We start from the raw sequence: 26,893 nt of genomic DNA, 5'->3' as shown, positions 1-26,893 counted from the left end.
CCAGAGTTCATCGTAAGAACTACAGACGAAGATGGCACACTCCAGGAGGAAAAGGAGACACTGTTAATAATAAAGCCAGGACAACTGGTGGAAACCACAACCAGGTAGGCCAACCAGGACGTAAGGTCACCCTGTGTTCTTCCATTTCAAATGTACTCTTGGAGTGGTCTGTGGCTTCATAAAAAGTGCACCAACTTTGCAGCCAAGCTTCAGCTCAGTTGAACTGGAGCATGGGCAGACCTCGCTCAGTGCCTGCTCCATGGTGGGTACCCAACACTTGTCTATTTCCTCCAGTCAAGGGTCCGAACTCCAGCTGGGGAATATAGGCACACAGAGCGCTTCCTGGAGCCCTCACTACATGGTCGGTAGATAAAAAAACATAAGTGAAAACTCTTAAAAGGTCATCCAAAGACTTGAATAATCCCAGACTGAGCATAAGAGTTCAGAGATGGCGACTCTCTCAGGTTTTAAATTTCTAAGGGCGAATGAGGTTCAAACTGAGCCTTGAAGACTGAGGACAAGATGGCAAGGCCAGAACTGAGAACAGATAAAGACAGACAAAGAGTCTACCCAGAAGTTAAAGAAAGACTCGGGAGGATCTCTGTCACTGAACTCAATGTTTCAACTCCGTTCCAACCTCTGTAATACTCTAGACAGAACAACACAGGAAAATATCCTTTTTCTTTAAGTTTTGTATACTCTGTTATTATTTTGCACCCACTCATAAACCCCTAGAGGCCTGGGGTGAGGACTTGAACCTCGTAGGCTTTGGTAGTACAGGCAGAGGAATACCTGAGGAGATTTGGCCTGTGGTTTTAAAGAACTTCTGAACTTGGGGATTTTGAACAAAATGCTATCCATTGCAATGGTTTTTACAGTAAGGGCAACAGCTGCTGGGTACCTAGACCCCTGATTTATGTTAAAAGGAAGGGCAATGTCATCATACTTTTTCTCAAGTGCAGGAAATTCTAAACAGGCTCAACACTACCCTCTAGTGTGCGGAATGGGCAGATGAGGGGATTCGAGAGAGTTCTGGAGGAAGCTGGCTGGGTAGACTGGAGAAGGTGAGAGGAAAGAAACGTCCTAGTATCTGCAGAAGGTCCACGAATTAATAAATATTTAAGTGCCCAAGAAATGGACAAATGCTCCCATGATACAAAGTTCTAAGACAGTGCTTCTCACAGAATAGAATGTGCTCTAAAGCACCCATCGTGCGTGAACGTCTATTCCCACGGTCTCTCTAAGGGCCAAGGTTAAATAAGTTGGGAGTCCTCTGCACACCATGTTCCCCAAACCCTTGTTACAAAATTAGAGTGTTTAGTAAAGGCTAGAAAAGTAAAGGCTCCGGGAAGTTATGCAGTAATGAAATTCCATTCCCCACACATTTTTGATCCCTGGTGTTTTTTTTTGTTTTTTTTTTTTCTTTTCTGATTTGTTTTCTACTAAATCCATGACATTCGCTCCCCTGGGAAGACTGCCCACGGAGCGTAATTTGGACCATGCTAGTGGAAAAAACACAAAGGTTCTTACCTTCAGCTCCTCATATGATGAAAGAAGGCCTGTCGCATAGACGTTGGTGGCTTCACTTTGTTTTCAAACATCAAACTCAACAGTGAACCAACAGAGCTGACCAAGGCAATAGGGGAGAAGAACAGGGTGATGACTGATACCAAGCATCTGGTCCGCAGTGCCAAGGACGGGAAGATCCCACAAAAGGCTGAGAGCTAATCCAATTCTGCCCCACCCCACACCCAGCCCAGTCTTTACAAGACGCACGACCTTCTTACAGTCCTTCTAATGTGTCATAGTCACTCCATGTCTATCAAAGTCCAGCGGAGGCTTAGTTCAAGTGTCCCCCTTCTTCACGGTTCCTCGTGACTTTAGGCTCCATTGAGCATTTCTTTTTCTGACCTTCAATTAGATCATCCTTTTATGTAGTTGTCAAAGGTATGTTGAAGACCTACTATGTGCACAACACGGCGCTGGAAATACAGATCTAGAAAAGACAAAGAGTGGACTCCCTGGAGCTTGCCATTTCTACCACGGGAGGGAGATGTGAAGAGGAAACAGCACCGGCTCCTCCCAAGGAAGACCAAAGCTGGTGGACAGTACGTGGCAAATATGTTTCCTTGTAGAACACGTCCCACATTCTCACTATGACCACGTGGATTACCTAGGACAGAGCCTGGATCGTGGTAAGCACTATAGATAGTAGCTTTTATTGTTGTTACTACTATTGCTATTATATATTACATTGATGTTGTATTACTTTATTCTCATTTTTTTTTTTTTTTTGTCCAAGAGAATAGAAGGGTGAGATGCTATCTCCCACACAAGTGGTTTAGTTGGTGAAATTATTTCTTTACTCAGTGACTGAAAACTACTAAAGCCAGTGATACTTTCTTTCCCTACCTGTAAAATGATGCCACCAATAACTTTCCTTCGTCTCAGTTCATTGATTCATCAGTTCCTTCCATCATTCTCTCAACTAATACTGATGGATCTCCCATTAAGTGTCAGACTCTGTGCTAGGTAGGGACAATCCGGTCATGAACAAGACCGACATGGTCTCTGAAGCTTGCTGTATCCCAGGATTTGGGAGATGATTCAAATGCTATTATGTTATGTGGATGTATTTTGTGACATGCAGGGCTGAGTCAACGTACAGTCTTATAATCTAAGCACTGTTGTCAAACTTGGCCTCCAGTCTCTGGAATGGAGACTAGCATGTGCTTACTTGGCCCTGTGCCTGGTTTCATAGGCACTCTGAAATGTCTGCTGAACAAATTAATGAGTGGAGAAATTAATTAGAAGCATTGTTACTGAAACTCCATTTCCTACATAAATAGTAATCGTGATGAAAAGAAAGGGGTCAAATGCGAATACAGATGTATTAATGAACTCCTGTTATGTGATAAATGTGACATTATGTACTTCATAATTACTGTCCTCTTAGCAACCATAGCACTGATATTATATTCCCATGTTAGAGATGAGAAAAAAAGAAGTTCAGGGATATTAAGTAATTTGCCTAGAGGTTCAAAACTACAAACACATAGCCCAGGCTGGATGGTTCCGCTGGTTGGAGCGTTTTCCCGTACACCAAAAGGTTGCAGGTTCAATTCCCTGTCAGTGCACATACCTAGGTTGCAGGTTTGATATACTGATTCAGGTGCATACCAGAGGCAACTATCCATGTTTCTCTCTCTCTCTCTCTCTCTTCCTTCCTGTCTCTAAAAAAAACTTATCAAAACATACCCTCAGGGGAGGATTAAAAAACAAAACAAAACTATAGTAAAGGAACCAGTGACCTGAGAACACACTTATCTCTTCCTTCTCCTTTAAGGGGACGTTTCATTCCTTCCCCAGATCCAACTTTTATTATTGAGGAACATGGTCTTCTTTTACAGAAGAACTAAGTGAGAACGGATGAGGTGATGAGTCCTACCTAATGTGCCACAGCTGGAGAGGGGGTCCATGGCTATGAGCTGAAATTGCTGCCTTGGAGACAATCATCACCAGCCCCAGCCTCATAGGAACCCACGACATCTCTGATAATGCGGTGTTGATTTCCTCCCAACATTTTCCAAAGAAAGTGAAACAAACAACAGATTTTCTTAACATGAGAAGGTCAGGAGTCTCTGTGCTGAGTGAGGCTTGATGCAGAACTCAGTCCACAGTAACAGGGCCAGAGGGGCCTGAAAGTCACCTAGTTCAACTGCTTACTTGATGCCTCAATCTCCTCTCCCCCATCCCCACGCAGGGCCCTCTGGCTCGCACACCCTTGGGGCTGGAGAAGTCCTTCATGCGTGGGGCAGCCCATTTTATCATCGGAATGAGCTGATTGGTAGTCTGCTCTGTGCTGAGCTGAAACCTGCTTCAGGAACTTCTACTCACTGGTTTTCATTTTCTCCCAGGAATCTGATCTGCTCTTCACGAGGCTAGTGTTTCCATATTGTTCACTACACCATTACATACTTACTGTTTTACCACACACTTATACCATTATATACTGACTGTTTTTTCTCTCAACTCACTGTAACTTAAACCCCTACGTTAATCTCAAAACTGAGCTATAATATCTGTGAACTCATAGGTTTGATGTGTTTGTTTTATATTTTTCCAATGATTATTAATTCTATTATCAGGGTATTATTAATTGCGTGTATTATTTGCATTGATGTATTAATAATTACCACTATTATTAATGTGTTATTAATTTGCCGGTGGTGGTATGGCTACCCCATTTTGGGAAATGCCATCCATGTCTTTTCTCTATATACAATATTTGAAAATAACAACCATGGCTAACTTCATTAGAATAAACATACGCAGTACTCTCAATCATATTACATTATGCAAAATTAAGTTATTACTCTGTTATTTGTTTCCAGTTTTTCTATATGCTGATTGTGCGAACAGCCTCAAATATAATTCTCTCATTATATATGATCTGATATTATAAATACCATCTGTATTTTCATTAGCTTTCTTGGCAGTCAAGCTACTATATGTATTTCTAGAGTTCACTAGTCCCTAACATCCTTAAGTTTTTATTTTTTATCTGCACCAGTGTTATATCATCCTTTTTCTTCTTATTCATATTTTTTTCTATGAAAGACAGTGTTCTTTTTTTATACAGTTTTATTGTGGTATAATCAACACATAACACTGTGTAAGTTTAAGGTGTACAACTTGTTGATTTGATACACTTATATATTGCAAAGTAATTACTGCAGTCGTGTTAGCTAATACCTCCAACCATGTCACATAATTACCATTTCTTTTTTGTGGTGAGAACATTTAAGATCTGGTTTCTTAGCTACTTTCAGTTATATCAGTGTTGTTAACTATAGTCATTATGTTGAACGTTAGATCCCCAGAATGTATTCATCTTATGTTGGAAGTTTGTACCTTTTGACCAACATCTCCCAATTTCCCTGCCTCCAGCTCCTGGCAACCACCGTTGTACACTTTGTTTTTATGAGGTTTTGGTTTTCTTCAGATTCCACATATAAGTGAGATCATACATTATTTGCCTCTCTCTGTCTGACTTATTTCACTTACCATAATGCCAAATTGAAGGAGACACATATAAGTGGAGAGATACCTCAATATCACATGCTCAGGTATTGAAAAAATTAGTATTGTTAAAATGCCCACATTACCCAAAGCCATTTATAGATTCAATGCAATTTGTATTAAAATATCAATGATATTTTTCACAGAAATAGAAAAACAATTCTAAGATTTGTATGAACCACAAAAGACCCAGAATAGCTAAAGCAAGAATGAGAAAGAACAAAACTGGAGTAATCACACTTCCTGGTTTTAAACTATACTACAAAGCTATGGTAACCAAAACAATATGACAATGTCTTTAAAATAGACACACAGACCAATGGAACAGAATTGGGAGCCCACAAGTAAAACCCTTGCATACACAGTCAACAAAACTTTGACAAAGAAATCAAGAATACTCAATGGGGAAAATAGAGTCTCTTCAATAAATGGTGCTGGGGTCTTTTTTGATTCAATATACATTTTTGGAATATGTGTTTTAGATCTGTGAAATGTGCCATTGGTATCTTAATAGGAATTGTGTTATATCTACCCAGATTGCTTTGGGTAGTATGGACATTTTAATGATGTTAATTCTTCCAGTCCATGAACACAGTATATGCTTCCACTTATTTGTATCTTCCTCGATTTCTTTTCTTTTCTTCTTCTCCTTTTTTTTTTTTTTTTTTTTTTTTTTGATAATTTTTCTTTATTGATTTTAGAGAGAGAGGAAGGGAGAGGGAGAGAGAGATACAAACATCAATGAGAGAACATAGATTGGCCGCTTCCTGCATGCCCCCCACTGGGGATTGGGCCCACAACTGGGCATGTGCCCTGACTGGGAATTGAGTCGGCGACCTCTTGGTGCATGGGGCGATGCTCAACCACTGAGCCACACCAGCCGGGCTGTTATCACCACTTTTGAAAGATTTTTAAAGTTCTTACCTAATGTCCTTTTTCTGGTCTAGATGCCATCAAGGATGCCACATTTCTTTTAGTTGTTATGCCTCCTTGGGTTCTTTGCTTTGATGGTTTCTCAGACTTGTTTTTGATGTCCTTGACAGTATTGTCTTCCTCAATTTCTTTCTTCAATGTTCTATAGTTTTCTGAGCACAGGTCTTTTACCTCCTTGGTTAAATTTATTCTTAGGTACCTTATTTTTTTATTGCAATAGTAAATGGGATTGTTTTCTAAGTTTCTCTATTCAATAGTTCATTGTTGATGTATAAAAATACCACCAATTTCTGAATATTAATTTTGTATCCTGCTACTTTGCTGAATTAATTTATTAAATCTAATGGTTTTTTGGTGGAGTCTTTAGGGTATGCTATGTACAATATCATGTTATCTGTGAATGACAGTTTTACTTCCTCCTTTCCAATTTGGATGTCTTTTATTTCTTCTTCTGGTCTGATCACTGTGGCTAGGACTTCCAGTAATATGTTAAATAAAAGTAGTGAAAGCAAACAACCCTGTCTTGTTCCTGATCTTAAGGAAAAAATACGCTTAGTTTTAGCTCATTGAATATGATGTTGGCTATCGGTTTCTCATATATGGTCTTTATTATGTTTAGGTATAATCTATTTCCACTTTGCTGAGAGTTTTTATCCTCTGTAAGCTTTGAGAAAGAAGAACAAAGTTGTAGGTATCACAAAATCTGATATCAAACTATACTATAAGGCCATTGTAATCAAAACAGCCTGATAATGATATAAGAATAGGCATATAGGTCAATGGAACAGAATAGAGAGCCCAGAAATAAACTCACACCATTACTGTCAATTAATATTGGCAAAGGAGGAAAGAGCATATAATGGAGTGAAGTCTCTTCAATAAATGGTGTTGGGAAAATTGGACAACTACATGCAAAAATCTAAAACTATACCACCAACTTACACCATACACAAGAATAAACTCAAAATGAATAAGAGACTTAAACATAAGTCATGAAACCAGAAAAATCCTGCAAGAAATTATAGGCAGTAAAATCTAAGATATCTCTAGTAGCAATATTTTTGCCAATGTATTTTCTAGGGCAAGGGAAACAAAGAATAAAATCAACAAATGGGACTACATCAAACTGAAAAGCATCTGCACAGCAAAAGAAACCATCAACAAAATGAAAAGGGAATCATCTCTATGGGAAAACAGACTTGCCAATGAGACATCTGATAAGAGGTTAGTTTCCCAAATATACATAGAACTTATATAACTCAACACCAGGAAGACAAACTATCCAATTTTAAAAATGGGCAAAGGACCTGAATAGACACATCTCCAAAGAGGACATACAAATGGCTAATAGACACATGAAAACATACTCAACGTCACTAATCATCAGAAAAATGCAAGTATCATCTCACAATGAGGTATTATCTCACACCTGCCAGAATGGCTGCCACCAATAAATCAACAAACAAGTGCTGGAGAGGATGTGGAGAAAAAGAAAACTTAGTGGACTGTTGGTGAGAATACAGACTGGTGCAGCGACTGTAAAAACAGTATGGAGTTTCCTCATAAAATTAAAAATGGAACTGCCTTTTGACCCAGTGATCCCACTTCTGGGACTACATTCGAAGAATGCTGAAACACCAGTTTGAAAGAATACATGCATCCCTATGTTTATAGCAGCATTATTTACAATAGCCAAGATCTGGAATTAGCCTAAGTGCCCATCAGTAGATGAGTAAACAAAAAAATTGTGGTATATTTAAACAATGAAATACAATTTGGCTGTAAGAAAAAAAAAAAGAAGAAGAAAAAATTCTTACCTTTTGTGACAGCATGGATGGACCTGGAGATTATTATACAAAGTGAAATAAACCAATCAGAGAAAGACAAATACCATAGGATCTCACTTATATATGAAATCTAATGAACAAAATAGAAACAGAGGCATTGATACATGAAGAGACTGACATCTATCAGATGGGAGGGGGAAAGGGAGACTGGATGAAAGAAGGTGAAGGGATTAGCTAAAGAACATACATGCGTAGCTCATGGACACAGACAACAGTGTGGTGATGGCCAGAGGGAAGGGGGGGCGAGGGCTGGATAGAGGTGGTCAAAGGGCAGGAGTGGGGGGTGGAACATTTGTAATAGTGTAAGCAATAAAAAAAAAATGGTGTTGGGAAAACTGGATAATCAAAAGCAGAAAATAAATAGACCCTTGTCTTATACCACTCAACAAAAATTAACTCAAAATGGATTAAAGGCTTACATATTAGACCTGAAATTGAGAAACTCCAAGAAGAAAACAGAGAAGAAAAAGCCCAAGTACCAAAAGCAAAAATAAACAAATGGGACTACATTAAACTTCTACTCAGCAAAAGAAACAACCAACAAAATGAAAGGGCAACATATGGAATGTTAGAAAATATTTTCAAATCACATATCTCATGAGAAGTTAATATTCAAAATATATAAGGAAATCATACAACTCAATAGCAAATAAAACCAAATAATCCTATAAAAAAATGGGCAAAGGACCTGAATGGATGCTTTCCCAAAGAACACATATAAATGCCCAACAAATACATGAAAATGTGCTCCACATCTCTGATCATCGAGGAAATGCAAATTAAATGCAATGATTAATCTTCTCACACTTGTTAGAATGACTGTCTTCAAAAACAATGTTCATAGCAGTATTATGTACAACAGCCAAGATCTGGAAGCAGCCCAAGGGCACATGGGTAGATGAGTGGATTAAGAGGCTGTAGTTCATAATCACAATGGAATACTACACGGGTGTAAAAAGAAGGAACTCTTGCCCTTTGTGACAGCATGGATGGACCTGGTGATTATTATGCTGGGCGAAGTGGGCTGGTCAAAGAAAGAAAAAATATCACATGATCTCACTTACACGTGGCATCTAAAGAACAAAATAAACTGACGAACAAAACAGGGCCAGCGGCATGAATAAATGGAATGGACTGATGGATCTCAGAGGGGAGGAGGGTAAAGAGGATGGGAAGAAATCAACCAGAGAATATGTATACATACATGCATAACCCGTGGACACAGATAATAATGTGGTGAAGGCCTAGGGGAGGCAGGAGCAAGGTAAAAGTGGGCAAAGGTAGAAAAAATGGGCGACATCTGTATAGAGTCAACAATAAGAAAAAAAAACAAGAGATAATTACTGGTGAGGATGTGGAGAAAAGGGAGCCCTTGTGCACTATTGGTGGGGACGTAAATTGTCATAGCCACTGTGGAAAATAGTATGGGAATTCTTCTAAAAGTTAAATATAAGCCCTGGCTGGTTTGGCTCAGTGGTAAAAGCTTAGGCCTATGGACCAAAGGGTCTCTGGTTCAATTTCCCATCAAGGGTTGCAGGTTAGATGTCAGGCTCTGGTCAGTGTCATGTGGGAGGCAGTTGATGTGTCTCTCTCACATCAATGTTTCTCTCTCTCTCTCCCTCCCTTCCACTTTATCTAAAAAATCAATGGAAATATCCTCAGATGAAGATTAACAACAACTACAACAAAAATAGGACTACCATTTGATTTGATCCAACAATCCCATTCTAGGTATATATCAAAGAAAATGAAATCAGGATCTTGAGGAGATATCTGTACTTCCATGTTCATTGCAGCACTATTCACCATAACCACGATAAGGAAACAGCATAAGTGCCCATCAATGTGGTGTGTGTGTGTGTGTGTGTGTGTGTGTGTGTACAATGGAACATGATTCAGCCAGGAGAAAGAAGGAAATTCTGCCATTTGCAACATGGATGAACCTTTTCACTCTTTTGGAACAAAGTTTGAGAGCTAGCAATAATCCTTATTATGTTTCATCTTAGCCTATCAATTTAACTTGTAAAGATGTTTGTTGATTTTAAAATATTTATTCTCTCTTCTAGCTGCTAGCCACCTATAGATTTGACACACATGTATTCTGTATCTTTATCCAAATCAGTGACAAGTATATGGACCTGGAAAGTAATCTATCAATCATCTTGCTTTAGGAACTACTTTCTAAATCTAATTCATGCTTCTCCATTATTAATCCTCTAATGATTTCTGTCATTTAATATGGCCTTTGTAATACTCTGGTAATTACCCTTAACATACTTAAATACTGGACATTTTTTATTTTTGTAAGGTTATTAAAGAATTCTTTGGGGGCAGCGGGGGGGAGGAGGGAGTGAGGGACATCTGAAATAGTGTCAATAATTTTTGAAAAAAAGAATTCTTTAAAGATTACTAGCCTCTGGAAGATACAATAATGCTTATTGAGTACCTAGTTATCCACTCACAGTATCAAACACTTGGCATATAGTGAGATTATTAATACAATCAACTTGAAATGGTAGGTATTATATCCTTAAGATACAGGGGAGAAGTTCTTGAAAGGTCATAAAACCAGCAAAGTAACCCAGCTAGTAAGTGGAGAAGCTAAGATTCAAACTCAGGTCTGTCTGACATCAAAGCACAATCCATTTCCATTCTAAGAGGGTAGGCTAAGAATGGAAAATGGTTTTGAACAGAGGAGCATAACTGCTTTGGAGTTTGCTGGGTACAGTGTTGGCATTTGCAGCGCTATTATGTAATAGCTATCCTGGGCAATATGAAATCCTCTGCTGAGGTTTTGATTTGGAAACATTGAAACCCTTGGTCACATAATCTGCACAGAAGAGAGACTTATATAGAAGTGAAGATGAGGCATACCGTGGCCTTGTGAGGAGGCTCAGTGCAGAAGCTGAAGCAGATTGTAACATTAGAAGGCATGCAGTCTTTAGTTTTGCACCTTAAAGTGATACTTCTAAAGGCTAGTGTGCCAAGCCAGGAAGCATAATTTAAAATGAGCCTATCAGTGGTCTTTAACTGTGGCATGATTCCATAGGAAGAAGACATCATTGTTGTCTAGATGGATCTCCAATCCTGCAGCTGTGGCCACTGTCTCTACAATTATCTTGCTCCTACTGGATGAGCAACACAGTAACACCCTCTCTTTGACCACTGGACATCTCCAGTTGTATTCATGGCCATATAAGCAATCCAGCTCCTTGCCCCTAAGAGTTGCTGTCCTAGAAATGGGGCTACATTCTTCACCCCATCCTACAGAGGCTACAAAGGGCCAGGCAGCATGGGAACCATTTCAAAGTGACATTATGAGACTATTGGCTCCCAGTGGAAAAATAGACTAGTGGCTGTGCCATATGAACTTCAGTTCCTGGACATGCACCCCGTTTGGAGAGAGTTGAGATGGCTGCTTTTCAATGGGTACAGCCTCTCTGCAACCTTGGCCCCATTTCCTAGCTCTGAGAGGGTGAGTAGCAAGCAAACTTTTCCAGTAGAAGACTGTTTCCAGGTGCCAAAAGTGCACTTGGCCATGGAACTGTTGCAGAAGGCCCCTGGGGGCTCCTCTGTGTTCTGCATGGCTGTGTGTTGCTAGGTCTGGGATAACCTGGGGCGGGCTGTATTGCTCACTAAATCCTTCAATCAAGTGCTTCAATAGAGAACACAGGGTAAGCTCGCCTGGCTCTTCTGTCAGGGTTGGCAAAGCCAACCACATAGCTGCCATGTCGAAGACTCATGCAAAGTATGTCCAGCTAAAAGCATGGAATGAGTTGGTCAGAAAAGATGGCTGGTCAGTGTGGGAGGGAGCCAGACATCTATCAATGCTTGTTGAAGGTAATTTGAAACACTTTTTAATAATTTCTTCTAAAAAAAAACCAAAAACTTACCACCTACTTCTAAATAGCAGATAAGCCAAGTACATGTATTTAGGGAGAATTCATTATGGTTCAAGCTGTCTCGAACATGTTTTCTCTTGGGGTCCAGGTAGCTATGCTTCAGAGAGATTTCAGAATAAGATGCCCCAGAAAGAACTACATCAATGATGACAGTGCCAACCTGGGTCCCCAGAGAGTCCGAAACCAGATTTGATCTATAATGGGATTTGCTTGATTGTTAGAAGCCCTCCCGTCATCCCAGTGCGAGAAAGGCATGGGTTGGCATCTCTCCGGGTGTGGGCCCTCTACTCAGGGAAATAAACCTTCCCTGCTTTGCATGAATGCCTCTGAAGCCACCAACATGTCTTGACGATGCCTATGTGGCTCAAAGAACTTTCTTTATTTGGCCTATGGAAGGTGGCATTTGGGGTTTCATACCTGGACCCAATCAAGCAGCAAGGGAAGTCTGCCTCCAGAGCTGCCCAGTGTGCCCTGATGCGCATGGGAATAGGGTGTACTCAGCAGGTGTTCACACAAGACGGTAGGAGGAGTTACCTGATGTTAGGCAGCAGCTGCTTTCATGCTCTTCCCTGTCTCTGGCTTGGATTATTGCCATAGTCTCCTAACGGTCCCTCCTCAGTCTGTTCTCAACACAGCAGCCGTTAGATCTGAGTCACATCATGTCCCTGCTCCGCTCCGAACCTTCCAAAGGCCTCACGCTTCACTCGGAGTAAACTAAAAGCCGAAGTCTTTCTGATAACCTAGAAGGTCTTACTGATTCTAACTTCAGTTTCTATTCCTTTTCTCTTTCCTCCACTCTGCTCAGCCCCATAGGCCTCCTTGCTTTTCCTCCTGCTCTTACTTTTTCTTTGCCCAACTACATGGCTTCCTACAGCCTCTACATTTGCTCCAATGGGATCTTCTTGGAGAGGTCTCCTAACCTTCTAGCACCCCCTTCCTCTACTTCCTTGCCTAACTCTTCTGCCTGGCATTTAGCAATGTCAGAAAAGAAAACCTAAGGTTTACTTATTTATTTCATTTATCGTTGGTCTCTTCTGAATAAACCATCTCAGAGCAAGGATGTGCTCCCTGTTGGTCCCTGTTGAGTCCCTAAGATCTAAAATGTGCCTGATCTCTGACAAGCACGCAGCAAATGTGTTCAGTAATTGAGTTATATCATTTAATCCTCTCAACAACTTGTGGAGCAGATTCTTCTATGTCCTTTTCAGAGGTGAAGAAAATAAGGCTCAGAGAGGTTGGGTAGCTTGCCCAAGGTCACACTGATGGCCACCGCTGTCTCTTTGGCCTGACCGGTGAGCTCAGAGCACCACCATACTGCTTCTCCTGCTATAACACTGCGTCTCCTCAAATAAGTACTCTTCAGATATGGCCCTATCACCTCTGCTCACCTCTGGTTCTTTCCACGTCAATTCGCACAGACTGAAGGTTCAGTATTTCCACCATAATTTCTCTCGGGGCTTCCAAACTGGACAGCTACATTTTTCCATGATCCAGCTCACTCTCCACCCAGAGTGGACCGAGGGGATAAGGTCTTCTTTAGCCCAGTTCAGTAAGCACTGAAAAGAAATCCTAATAATTAGAACTTTTTTTTTTTTTTTTTTTGGTACGTGCCCTTAGCAGAAACCGAACCTGGGACTCTGGTCCACAAGGTGATGCTTCAACCGCTGAGCCAAACCGGCCAGAGCTAATTAAAACATTTTAAGTAGAATTTCTTCATTATATTGGACATTAAATATACTTTACAAAGCTTTCTTATTATGTGTTCTTCCTGACCACTCCAGGTAAGAATTTTAACTCCTGATTCAGGAAGTCGTAGTTTAAATACCAACTCTGCTGTGCGTTCTCTGTGTGACCAAGGGCGATCTCATTAAATATCTCTTTGACAAGAGTTCCTAATTTATGAAGTAGTTCTTACTGCAGGGGTGATTGTAAGGAGCGAATGAGATTATATTTATGTAGCACTGGTGAGTATGATGGGAATGCGCAGAACATTTAGATAAAATGGGAGATGTCAGCATGATTATTGTGATAATTTTTAGATAATTGTGGATAGTCTTCTTTGATGTTTAAATAAAACTTAATTAGCAGTAAGTTCTTAACAGTTAGTTGCAGTTAGAAATTTGAAACCATGTCAATGAACTCTGTGACGTTAAAATCTATTGGTCTGTCTTGCACTCAGAATGGATCCTTTAACCATGCATGATTTTGTAAGTTCATCTGTTCACTTGCAAAATGATAGCTCGCTGAGTTATCCAGATAGTCTAAAATTGACACATTACGTTATACTGCGCATACTATATTTTAGATATCACACATTTGGTAATATCGCCATCACTGTAATCAGAAAAGTCTTTACGTGCTGGGAAGCTGTCAAAATGATGGCCGCAGATGCAAGTTTTCCAAAATTCCATTTTTACTTGAAATCTTGAATTTTATCATGAGCAGCTACAGCTATTTCCCCTCAAAGTGACAATTTCACTCATTTTCGAGAAACTGTCTGCCAGATACCCAGATATATAGAGATAGTGATAGTTTGACTGTGGGTTGTTCCTTCAAGTAACAATAGTGTTTTATGAAAAAATGCAGCTTGGGCAGCTCTTCCTCAAGATAATCAGTTTACTGTGTATACGAGGGGATGCTTTGTGGGTGCTTCCCCATTAAGGAATATTAAATGGATGTGTACTCAAGGGTCATGATTTTAAAACAATATATATTTTTTTGTCTTCAAAAGGACTTCCTTCTTCCTTTAATGAAACTGACTATTTTGTTCGGCAAGGATTTGACAGTGAGGAATGCAATGATTTTTGTACAATTTGATGTCACTGCTAGACTCATGTTAAGGAACCAGCAGCTTTACCCACCATCACTTTTACACAATCATTGTAAGATGTCAACATGGAGAAAAATACATCGAATGTCTTAGTATTATTATTAGGACCATTTATTTGATCAAGGGTCTCTGAGGGCTTGCTTTGAGAACTACTCTTCAGAGCACTGAGAATACTCACCAAGTCCCTGCTGTCAAGTACTGGGGACGAAGACAATACACAAAGAAATGTTATAAACTCATGTCCGAGTGGTGGGTGCTAACATGAATATACAGCAGAGTGGTGTGCCGGAGAAGAAAGGCTAGAACATTACACTGGATGGTCAGGGAAGGCATCTTTGAAGTGATGGTCCTGCAGCTGAACCGTGAATGACAAGAAAGAGCTAGCATACAATGATCTGGAGGAAGAAATTTCCAGACAGAAAGAAGTGGTAGTCCAAAGCCCTAAGATCGGATTGGGTTGGCACATTCAAGGAAGACAAAGGAGGACAGCATGACTGAGGTAGAAAATGAGGTGCCTAAGACAGGAGATGTGGTTGTAGAGGTCATTTCCATTCATAGATCCACCCACCTGCCAAGGGGCATATTGGTGTCCTGATACAGCATGGATTCAACATGCTGGTTCTAAGCTAGTAGGGTGACTTTAGTCAAGTTAATTAGCGTCATTAGGTGGGATCCCCAGGAACCAGGTGTTGAGGCAGAAATCTGCACGCCAGATGCTGACTGGGGAGGCCCTGGAGACTCACATCTAAGAGTAAGTGGGGAAAGTAAGACTGGGAAGAGGCAGAAGGTAAGCTATGATGAAGTTGTTATGGAGGTTCAAGGAATATGACTCTGGGGTGGCCCTTCAGAGATGCTCTTAATTGAAGCAAAGGGATAAAGCTCTGTAGCCTTTTTAAAGAAAATTCTCACCAGAGGATATGTTTTTATTGATCCTAGAGAGAGAGGGAGGAAGGGGGGGAAGAGAGAGAAAGAGAGAGAGACATGAATGCGAGAGAGAAACATCCTGCAACCTGGGTGTGTGTCCTGATCAGGAGTTGAACTGCAACCCTTTCATGCACAGGACAATGCTCCAACCAACTGAGCCACACCAGCCAGGAATGTGCCCTTTTATTTTATTTTTTTAATTTTTGAAATTGACTTTTAGAGAGAGAGAAAGGGACAGGGAGAGAGAGATAGAAACACTGATGAGAGAGAACATTGATTGGCTGCCTCCTGCCTGCCCCCTACTGGGGATCGGGCCCACAACCTGGGCATGTGCCCTGGCTGGGAATTGAACCAGCGACCTCTCGGTGCATGGGTCGACACTCAACCACTGAGCCATACCGGCTGGGAAGATTTACCCTTTTCTTAACAAGTCAGTAGAGGTGGGCTATCCCAAGAAAGGGAGATGACTTTGTGCAAGGCAACTACCTTTCCTGGGGAGGGGTTTGGCTGTGATCCATCAGCAGCCTACAATTTTGTCTGGAGAAAGGGAAGCCTTGGTGCTAACAGGGAATCTGGGTACCACACCACAACACCCACTTTGCTTAGCCTTTCTAAATTTTCTTTTCCTTATCTATGAACTGGAGATAAGAATCAGAATAGCTGAATGACTCAGAATAGCTGAATAGGATCATGTGTAAGAAAGAAGTTTACTGACAACATGGTTATGCCAACGGTGATTGCTGCTCTTACAAGGAGTTTACATGACTAGAGTGCATCTGTCATGAATCCTGTGTAATATTTGAACCTAAATGAACAAGTGCAGTAATATTTATGTTTATGCAGGAATTTATCCTCAGAATAGCTGAACTTTCTGAGACGGCATTTTTTTTTTTTAAACAAGCTAGTAGGTGAGCTACCCTGGAATCATTTCTAAATGTCAAAGCATAAGTCATGTTTAGTTTTTTCCATAGCCACCCCTCCATATAGCCTTTCCTCTGTGACTATCAATCATATTTATCACCTCCTGTTTTTCTCCTCTAGAGACTGCTGTCATGCATTACTGAATCATGTTCCCATGTTAGCAGATAAGGAATTTGCCTCATTCTTATAGGCAATTATTCTTTTGCTTCTCATTCATTGTTGTCTCACTTATAAGTTTAGAAAACTAGGCTAGGAAATTCTTGGGAGAAAATAAACAATCCACAATAAAATACCTTTGGGCAACATCTATTTCAGCAATGTTTACTTACTACAAGATTTCTTGCAGCCTTTAATAAGCTAATATATTGTGATTGCTAAGTATGGGGTGTACTATGAGGCATTACACCATGTATAATGCAAGAATGCAGAGAATTTTTTTCTCCTATTGACCAGAATTCTGAAAAGCTGAGTTTGGATCATTTTGGCTAAAATTGAATAAAGGGATTATAGGGCTTCAGTGTATCTCCAAGTCCATCCTGTCATTGAGCTCACGGTACCTATTTCTCCGCCTCATGTTATAGGTGAACACATGAAGGTATACCCAAGAGTTTAATAGAGTGAAGCAATTCTGTTCCCAAGAAATAAGTCTGGAGAAACGTATCTCATGTCCTAGGCTGATCAGCACCCAGCATCCAGCTGATCACACTGTCTGGTCCATCATCACCTCTCGGTCCAGGCAAGTCATGCTCCCATGTGGTCCCTGGTTTGTATGGAGGGACAATGATTTCACTATCAATTTATTATTTGACTCCTCTCAATACACCAAGCAGAAGTTTAAATTTTATTTCAAGATGTGAATTGCAAAACATTTTAGTCCAATCAGGGCCCAATCAGTTCTAGTTTCTTGAGAAAACACTTGGCTGTTGGCGAGCCAGGACCTACCTAATCGCAAGGCTCAGACACGATGAGACAAGGCCTGGGATTAAGACCTTCTGATAAAATAATGAGCGAGGGGAGAAAGTGGAATTTGAAGAGAAAGTTGAGCAAATGTGAAAGAAAAGCAGGTTTCATATACTTTGAGGCTATCGGGAAAGCCTGACTTTTGCTCACTAGAATACTGGACTGAATTCTCTCACATTGTTTAATCCTGATATTAACATTTAGCAATAGTAAGTGTACATTGCACATTCATGGTTAATTCACATGTAAGGAGATGGGATGAGAAATGTAAGACATTTTTGGTTTTAAAACCCATAAAATCAGTTATGGGTCTGTTGTCCTTTTATAAAGATGACATGGTGGAGAGAAAACCAGACTAGGGTGGGTCACAGACCTGAGTTGGAGTCTTGGTTTTTTTGTGCATTGACTAATCTCTTGGGCAAATCATTTCCTCTCTCTGGACCTCTGTTTCCTCCTTAGTCCCAGGTGGAGGCTGGTACCTTCCAGCTCTGCCAGTCCAGATTCTCTGACTCCAGGTCATTCTTATGTTCTGACACACTGACCCACGCTCTCATTTCTTGTAGGATCGAGGCCAAAGTTTTCAACTGTTATTCAAGACCTTCTACTTTCCGACTCTGTCCATCTTTTCAATCACCTTGTAAGTTCACCTGTTTCTCCAACAACAGGTCTGTTTTCCTGCTGCGTATCTACGTCCAGTTCACATGGAAAACGAGCCCTAAGTACACCTCCCTCTGAGTCCTTCTTGGTTACTTTTCTGGGGAAGATTTTTCTTCTAATGTTGATGGCCTTTGGTGCATTTTTGGTTCAACCCATTTCCTGTAGGTGACTCTTAGTTTTTCTTTCCCATGTGAATGTTTATCTTTGCAAATAGACTAATATACTGATAAGATAGATGGGAATGTTATTATTATTATTATTATTGCTATTATTTTTTTAATCCTCACTTGAGGACATTGTTTCCATTGATTTTTAGATAGAGGGAAGGGAGGGAGGGAGAGAAACATTGATGTGAGAGCAACACATCAATTGGTTGCCTCCTGCACAACCCTGACCAGGGCTGAGGACTGAACCTGCAATGTAGGTACATGCCCTTGACTGGGAATCAAACCCACGACCCTTTGGTCCACAAGCCAACATTCTAACCACTGAGAAAAACCTGAAAAGGCATTATTATTATTATTTTAAATCTCAGGACATGGTAGTGAAAAGAACATAGCGGAGGTTTGTTAACTAGTTGTTTTAGATGAAACATTGGCCTTCTCCCACCATGTTCATGGACACATAAGCAATCCAGCTCCTATCCCTTAGTTTGATAACTTCTATTTGTCTGTAGCCACAGTGATACCATTCATTCACACATTCTAATTTGGGCCAATGTGTCGACAGTGGATTTATTTTATTAGATAGGTTTTCTGGCATCAAGAGTGTGGCTGTGGCTATGGAAGGCGGACATGAGGTCTCTGGGGGTGCCCACTGTCGACTCTGAAAGAACAACCCACAGTCAAACTATCACTGTGTCTATATATCTGGGTATCTGGCAGACAGTTTCTCGAAAATGAGTGAAAATGTCACTTTGAGGGGAAATAGCTGTAGTTGCTCATGATAAAATTCAAAATTTCAAGTAAAAATGGAATTTTGGAAAACTTGCATCTGCGGCCATCATTTTGACAGCTTCCCAGCACGTAAAGACTTTTCTGATTACAGTGATGGCGATATTACCAAATGTGTGATATCTAAAATATAGTATGCGCAGTATAATGTAATGTGTCAATTTTAGACTATCTGGATAACTCAGCGAGCTATCATTTTGCAAGTGAACAGATGAACTTACAAAATCATGCATGGTTAAAGGATCCATTCTGAGTGCAAGACAGACCAATAGATTTTAATGTCACAGAGTTCATTGACATGGTTTCAAATTTCTAACTGCAACTAACTTTTAAGAACTTACTGCTAATTAAGTTTTATTTAAGCATCAAAGAAGAGTATCCACAATTACCTAAAAATTATTACAATAATTCCCCTTTCCATCTACACAACTATATGAGAAACAGATTTTCTTTATATACTTTAATTGAAACATATATTGTAACAGATTGAATCCAGCTGTTGAAGGAAGCCAGATACTAAAAATATTCGCAAAAATGTAAAACAATGTCACTTTTCTGACTAATATTTTGATTTTTAAAATAAAATAAACTATTTATAAATGTTATTTTTGTTACTATGTAATGGATTTACTATTGTTAATTTAAAATAAATTGATTAATATTTTTTAATTTCTTAGTTTTCATATATATATTTAAATATGTTATTATTTATTTTTTTAGAAAGACAGAAAGGGAGAGATAGAAACATCGATGAGAGAAACATCAATCAGCTGCCTCCTGCACGCCCCCTACTGAGGATCGAGCTTGAAACCTGGGCATGCGCCCTGACCGGGAATCGAACTGGGACTTCTCAGTCCATGGGATGACACACAATCCACTGAGCCACACCGGCTGGCTTAGCTTTAATTTATAAATTGATAAGTATTGCTAGACATAAGCCACATAAACAAATGCTCTTTGGCGTCCTCAATAATTTGTAAGAGTGTAAAGGGATCCTGAGACCAAAAAGTTTGAGAACCTTCCGTTTAGAATTAGTGCTGGCATAGAGTTAGCATTCAATAACTATTTAATGAATAATTCCAATATTTATACAAGGAAATAGATAGGTAATAAAAACACACTCCCAACTGGATTATAGATCTTATCTCTGCACATTACAGAGATAGAATATTGTATCCATCCAACTGAATGAACACGCTTTCCTGGTAGCTCAAAGTAGGCAGCTGTCAAGAAAGGGAATAATCATCCCAAGTTTGATGGTCTTAAAAGGAAATCTCCATTTCCTACAGACAGCCAAAATCTCATGTATTTTTAGAATGCAGGAAGTCTGTGGACTTGAACTTTGTCCTCATAGGCCTCGTCTTGCCCAGTAGTGCTCTCTACCTGTAGCCAAGAAATGTGTACAAAAGGGAAGATCCAGCACAGTCCCAGATAGCTAATGGGTTCATACCGATGCTCTACCCATCATATCTCCTCAAAACATGAAGGAAAATGCTGCTGGAACAAGAAATCTGCTTTGGAAACCCAGACACTTCAAGTGTCTCTTTAATAGAAATGATCAAATCAAATCCACAGTCAAGAGAGCCCAGCTGTCCTTCTTCCTCAAGCTCCCATCTTGAATCAAGGCAGGTTAACCAGAGAGAATCCCCCCCCCCAAAAAAAAAAACCCTAAGATTATCAACAGAATGGGAGACTCTTTGGAGCACCAGTGTTATGAGAGCTCAAATTAAGCAGCACTGAAGTGAGCATTATGAATATTGAGACTCGGAGATGACAATGGGGCTTCCTGCCCAACATTTTCTGGAGCTGGCCCGGGGACTTTCAACAGTTTTAAAGCAGGCTCAGTCTATGGCCAGATTTTGAGCAATAGTCCTGACCAGCTTTTATAAGCAAACTACAGGAGGTTTGCTTCAAATTCTGGAACAAGAAGAATACTTATATCTGAATTACGGCAACATTTTAATTAACCAGAACCAAAGTAACGAGACCTTTCCATTAGGCAGACAGTTTTTATTCTACATTTTTTTAAAAAATGAAGTGATTAAACACACACACACACACACACACACAAAGCCAAGTGACATAAATAATTTCATAAGAGGGAAAGAACTACTTGCAGGGAGTGAGTATCCAGGTTCAGACACCCTTCTAGCTCAGCCTTCTGTTCTTGCAGCATTTAGCACAATTGACATAATAGCCACTACGGCTCAGAGTGTTGATGCAGAGGCATCAGAGAGCCAGGCACTCACCACCTCCTCATCCATTTTAGACATAATTTATCAGTGAAAACTTTGTATCATGTCTTGAGCTGACTGGGAAGTCTATAAGATGTTACAAAGCTAGACTACCAACTGTGGTGACAAGCTCCCTGGCGTGGCAGTCACATTGCTAGACACTCTCACTTAAGAGAGAGTTTGTTACTAATGACAGCTAGAATATTGAAGGTGGATACAAGAGCATCTTTAGAATAACAAAAGAGAGGGTGCTTTTGTAAGTTTTAGTGTGCTTTAGTTTTTCCCTTCTATATTCTTGACCTCCACTCTACTTGGCCCAGTCATTCATTTGCGGAGAAGTGGGGACACTACAAAGGAGTCCACAGTTCAACATCAGGGTGATAGTCATTCCAAATAAGATTTCAGACTAAGAAAGATGTTAAATTGGAGTTGTTATTTAGAAGGTTTTCTAATCCTTTTGTCTTCCTTTTGGCATAGGCCATTCTTGGAAGACTCAAGCCTAAGACTTCCCCTGTAAGGTGGTGAATATACCCTCTGACAAGTCATAGTAATAGAATATGATCAAAATAAAAGTAATATCTCCCTCCCATATACTCAGACTCTAATCTCAGGGGGAAAAAAAAAAAGTAGAGACAGAGAGGATCTCCTATCCCTAACTGCCCATTTGAGGTTTGGGGAAGGTGCCAAGTAACACCCCCACCCCTCACCCCATCATCCTGAGGCATGTCCACATCAAAGTAGGTAGGACAGGGCACTGTGGCGAGGCGGAAGGTGGTCTGGGGTTGAGATCTTTTTGAAGCTTCCTTCTGTTCCCACTTGGGGTAAAGGTGGAGTTGAGAGCCAATGGGTCTGTGGTGGGGTCTTTTCTACGGCTGTGGGTGAAATGATCCTGTAGCAAAAGCTGGGTGGGCCTTTTCACCAGGGGAACGAGAGGAAGCCAAGTTAGCAGAGAAGGAAATGGACAATTCTCCCACCCAGGGCACTGCACAGGTCAAAGAATGGTTAGCATCCAAAGCTGGCAACATGCTGGTAGGATTGAAGAGCTTGGAGGATAGAGAGAATAACCTGAGCCCGACCAACCTGAACAGAGTGGCCCTTCGATGTAAGTAAACATTTCAGAGTATGCAAAACTTTTCCTAGGAGACAGCGAGATGAGGGTATTATTATGAAAATAATGTGTTTCCCAGGGCGTGGTTCAGCATATCCATCTGCAGAGGAGAAATGAGGAATGCTGCAATTAGAATGCAAAAAAAAAGCACATTAATCATTTTTAAAATTGGACCCTTTTATAATAGCCTCCCTCTCACTCATTTGCATAGCAATGTGCTCACTGGAGTGTGGAAGGGGTGGAGTCTGAGTCTTAGCCAAAATCATACATATATTATACATTATACGTAACCCACAATGGACATATCTGTCTCTCCGTGCTTGATCTTGGCACCTCCCAGTGCATCTGTCAGAAATATAAGTGACACTCAACACATGTGCTTTGACAGAAAAAAAAAAAAAAAAAAGAAAGACTAAAAACAACTGCTTTCAACAATGATCCTGTAGTTTGGGTCATAAGCAGCTTGGTGGGGTATTAGGGTTGGGGTGGGGTCGAGTTGGGGAGAGACCTAAAGCTGGGCTCTGTGATTTTGGGCAAGTTGCTTCACCTCTCTGAGCTTCAGTTTTCCCTTCTGTGGAAGGAGACAGTTGGATGGTTTTTAAGAGACATGCAGAGGGAAAAACTGTTACTTCTTCAATGCCTAAGTACACGAGGCTGTCCCCTCACAACCTCCGGTGCTCCAGACAAGGCACAGCTGTCAGAAGAGCCCAGACGAGGGCTGTACTCAATTCAGCAGGACGACTTGGGAGGAGGGTCACTTGGTTATGTCGTTCTAGGCTCCCCTTTTTTCTCTAACACCTCATTACCTTCTCATATTCCCCCCACCCCACAAAATACTCAAGATGCTCTTCTTTATCAGAAAGTGCTTTCAGTTAAGTTGATACCACTAGTGTATCCTTTGGTGGGAGTTTAAGCCAGATATTACCTAAGGAGGGGTGGGGTTCCCACTCACCCCATACCCCATGTGATAATACGCTTCCAGCCCTCTGTGCCTGCCTATTCTGTTCCCTGTTGCCCCTCACCAAGCCCCCAAAACCCTCAGGCCCTTTTCCCAGTAAACTCAATCCATCCTTAGACATAGCCCAAATGAATTCCATGTCTCCTGAGCAGGCGTCGTGGCTGGGCACCCAGGCAGGGTTATTTGCTCTCCCATGGGGCTCTGGCAGCATTTAGGGATGAGACAAGTGCCCCCCTGCTCTGCTGGCATCCACCAGACCTTCTCCGGGCTGACTCCTCAGAGAGTCCATGCCTGAACAGCCTGAACTTCAAGTCCCTCCCTCAGTCATTCCCAAACCCTCTTTCCACCTTCTCACCACACCCACCCGTCTGCATACAGGTGTTCCATGTTTATTGTCTGCTTCTCCCCACCAGAAAGGAAGCCCCAGTGGAGGGCCCCCCTCTCATTCACTGCAGTTTCCCTGGCACCTGGAACGCAACCTGCTCTGGTGTTTACCCTGCTCCGGGTGGCAGAGCGTCAGCTGGACCCAGGTTCCAGCCCTAACCAGGTGCCCTTTCTTTGCAACCAGCCAGCTTTCGTCCTTAACCCTGGCTTTGATGTGTGGGGACCATGTGTCACTGAGCGATTTGTTCCATCCCTCTGAGCCTCAGTTTCCTCATCTGTAAAATGGGAGCAGCTGTATCCGCCTCGCATCATAATGTTTGGGGAGCGCTTAGCACAGTGCCTGACCCGTGGGGAGTCAGCACACGTACAACTGCTGTTACCTCCTTCCTGACTCCGGATTGTTTGGGTGGGCTGACTCCAGATGTACATACTGAATACTGAATGTGTTCGGTGAGAGCTCGGAACCGGATCTTTGCCTCTGGATCTGCTGAACCCTGTTCCTACTCCAGCCGCGCACAGAAAGGCCGGCTGGCCTGAGCGGGCGGGCCCAGGGCTACCTGCAGCTGTGGAGTGCTAATGCGGCGCTCCGAGAAAGGGCTGCTCCATTTAGCAGTTATCTGATGAGTTAGGAGGTTCAGAAACCCTCTGTCTAGAGTCTCTCTTTTTCTTTTTCTTTATTGATTATAGAGAAAGAAGAAGGGAGAGTGACAGAGATAGAAACATCGATGAGAGAGAACATCGACTGGCCGCCTCCTGCATGCCCCGCACTGGGGATTGAGCCCACAACCTGGGCATGTGTCCCACCGGGGATCGAACTGGCGACCTCTTGGTGCATGGGTCGATGCTCAACCACTGAGCCACACCAGCCTGGCAGAAACCCTCTATCTAGAGTCTTATGGACGATCCTACCAGGAGTCCAGGGATACCCTCCCCCCAGCTTTGGTGACACACCGAAGGGGAATTCAACTGAACTGTGATGATTGGGAACCTCAGTACTAAAGGTGCCCACTCTGAACCGAGATAACAACCAGTGCACCCCGCCGGCGCGGGGCAGGGCCGGGGCAGATCCCAGGAACAGTGCCGCCAGGGGGTGAACGGTGAGCAGGCTGCTCGAAGCCCTGGTGCCCTCCGCTTCCCCCCCTTGTTTCTTTAGCTTCAGAGTAAAGCAACGGAGAGAAGGTGCCTGGTTACTCAGGGTGATTGCTCGTTAGGTTTCAGTTAGCTGAGAGGCTACGGTCATTCACATCAGACAAACCACCGCTGTGTCTCTTTTGTCTGAATTGACCTGAAATCAGAAAACAAGAGTTCATTTTTTTTTCACTTGATTGTTTCAATAAGGCACGTTGACCTGATTTCTGTTGGTCTGCGAACCCACCCTCTGTGTCTTTACCCAAGGGTCTGGGTGAGAGATTCAAGAGTCCACCTAAAATATTAGCCTTTTTGGATCCCATCTGACAGAAAGGTGAATGTTTCTATTGTTCGGTTATGAAATTTTCCACGTTGCTGACACAGGCGGCCCGCGTGCCAGGGGTCTGTGCGGACGGGTAGCTGTGGAGGAGGCTGGAGGAAGGGAAGGGGCAAGGTGGCCGAGGGTCAGCCGGCGGGCACGGAGGGCAAGGGAACGGCGGCCCAGGGCCCGGCTGACCCGAGCTCCTGGCCATGGCCAGCGCCAGTGTGAGCTTTCACTCCTGGCCTGAGAAAACCTTCGCAGGGGCCTAAATAAAACTTTTTAACTTCAAAAACTTCAGCGGTAATGAGTTCCAGCTGCGTGGCAGCGCAAATTCCCCAGTCCAGATAGTTTCCCTAGAAAGAAACAATCCCGGCTGCCCCTGCCTCCTTAACCCTTTCCTCCCCGAGGAAGAAGCACACGCAGGCCGGTCCTCTGGCCCCTGGCAGGTGGAACGGGGCAGCGGCTCAGGTGACCTCGGCAGGTGGACCTGGAGCAGGCTCGCATGGCCCTTCCTTGTCCCAAACAGGCCCCTGAGGTAGGCCAAGGCTCTGTCCCACTGCTCGCCCAACCCTGTCACGGCCTCATCTCAATCGGGCTGCAAACCTGTGGATATCCGTGTCAAAGCTTTGGTCTTGATTCACCATGGACTCTGCGAACAGCGTCTTCAGAGCGTCTTTAGATGAGAAACCGAGGTTCCCAAAGTGAAGGTCCCCGTCCAGGGTTACGTACTGGTCGTATTGAGTCTCCCTCCTTGCCCTCCTGTCTCCCAGGCCAGAACCCTGTCCACCATGCCAGCTACTTCTCCAACAAGGGAGCTTATCCACACAGCAAATGAACCAAAGTCACAGGTCTCTGGCCTCCGAGATCAATAACAAAATACCCACATGATGGTCTTCAGAAGGGACAATTTATTGAGATCTTCTTGCTATTTTTTTTTTCCCCGTGGAAATACTCTAGTGTTCCCTAAAACATATTTTGTAACTTGTGTGTGCAATGAATTGATATTTTATTGGTTGAGAATTTGTATCTAATAATTAAATAATCGTTGAACCCAGGATAGAGCCAAAAATAAAAATTGTGCTCTGCTCATTCGATCAAATGCTATGAACAGTGGCAAGAACCAGCACAGTGATTTTGATGGGTTGCTGCACTTATGACATGTACAGAAGAAGTTGTTTTTCAGCTAAGTTTTGTGTTTTTTTTTTATCCTCACCCGAGGACATTTTTCCATATTTTGTTCAGATAGAGTGGGGGAGAGAAAGAGACAGAGAAACATCGACGTGAAAGGGACACATTGAGTGGTTGCCACCCACACAACCCAACCAGGGCCGGGGACAAACTGCAACCGAGGTACGTGCCCTTAGCGGGAACCAAACCTCTCTCTGGACCACACGTCGACGTTCTAACCGCTGAGCCAAACCGGCCAGGGCTCAGCTAACTTTTAATTTAATTTTTCCTAATAATCACTCCAGAACACATTTTGACTTTGACCAAATAGATTAAAAGTTTTGAGACAGCATGTAACAGCTTTTTTGAAATGTATGCTTTCCTTCCAGCTGTTTCGAAACAAACAAGACAATGACAGAAGAGAAAAAGCTCACAGTGAACTGGAACCCATCTAAACCAGGGCACTTCAAGAACTGGAACCCAGTTTCCGGGTATGCCCTTCCCATCCCTCAGCATTTAGGGCAAAGAGCCTCATGGCTACAAAACAAGTGGAGGAAAATTAGATTAAAAATTGACAGAGCAA

Source organism: Molossus molossus, unplaced genomic scaffold (assembly GCF_014108415.1).
Source record: "Molossus molossus isolate mMolMol1 unplaced genomic scaffold, mMolMol1.p scaffold_m16_p_10, whole genome shotgun sequence".
NCBI lineage: Eukaryota > Metazoa > Chordata > Mammalia > Chiroptera > Molossidae > Molossus > Molossus molossus.
This window is presented reverse-complemented; position numbering follows the sequence as displayed.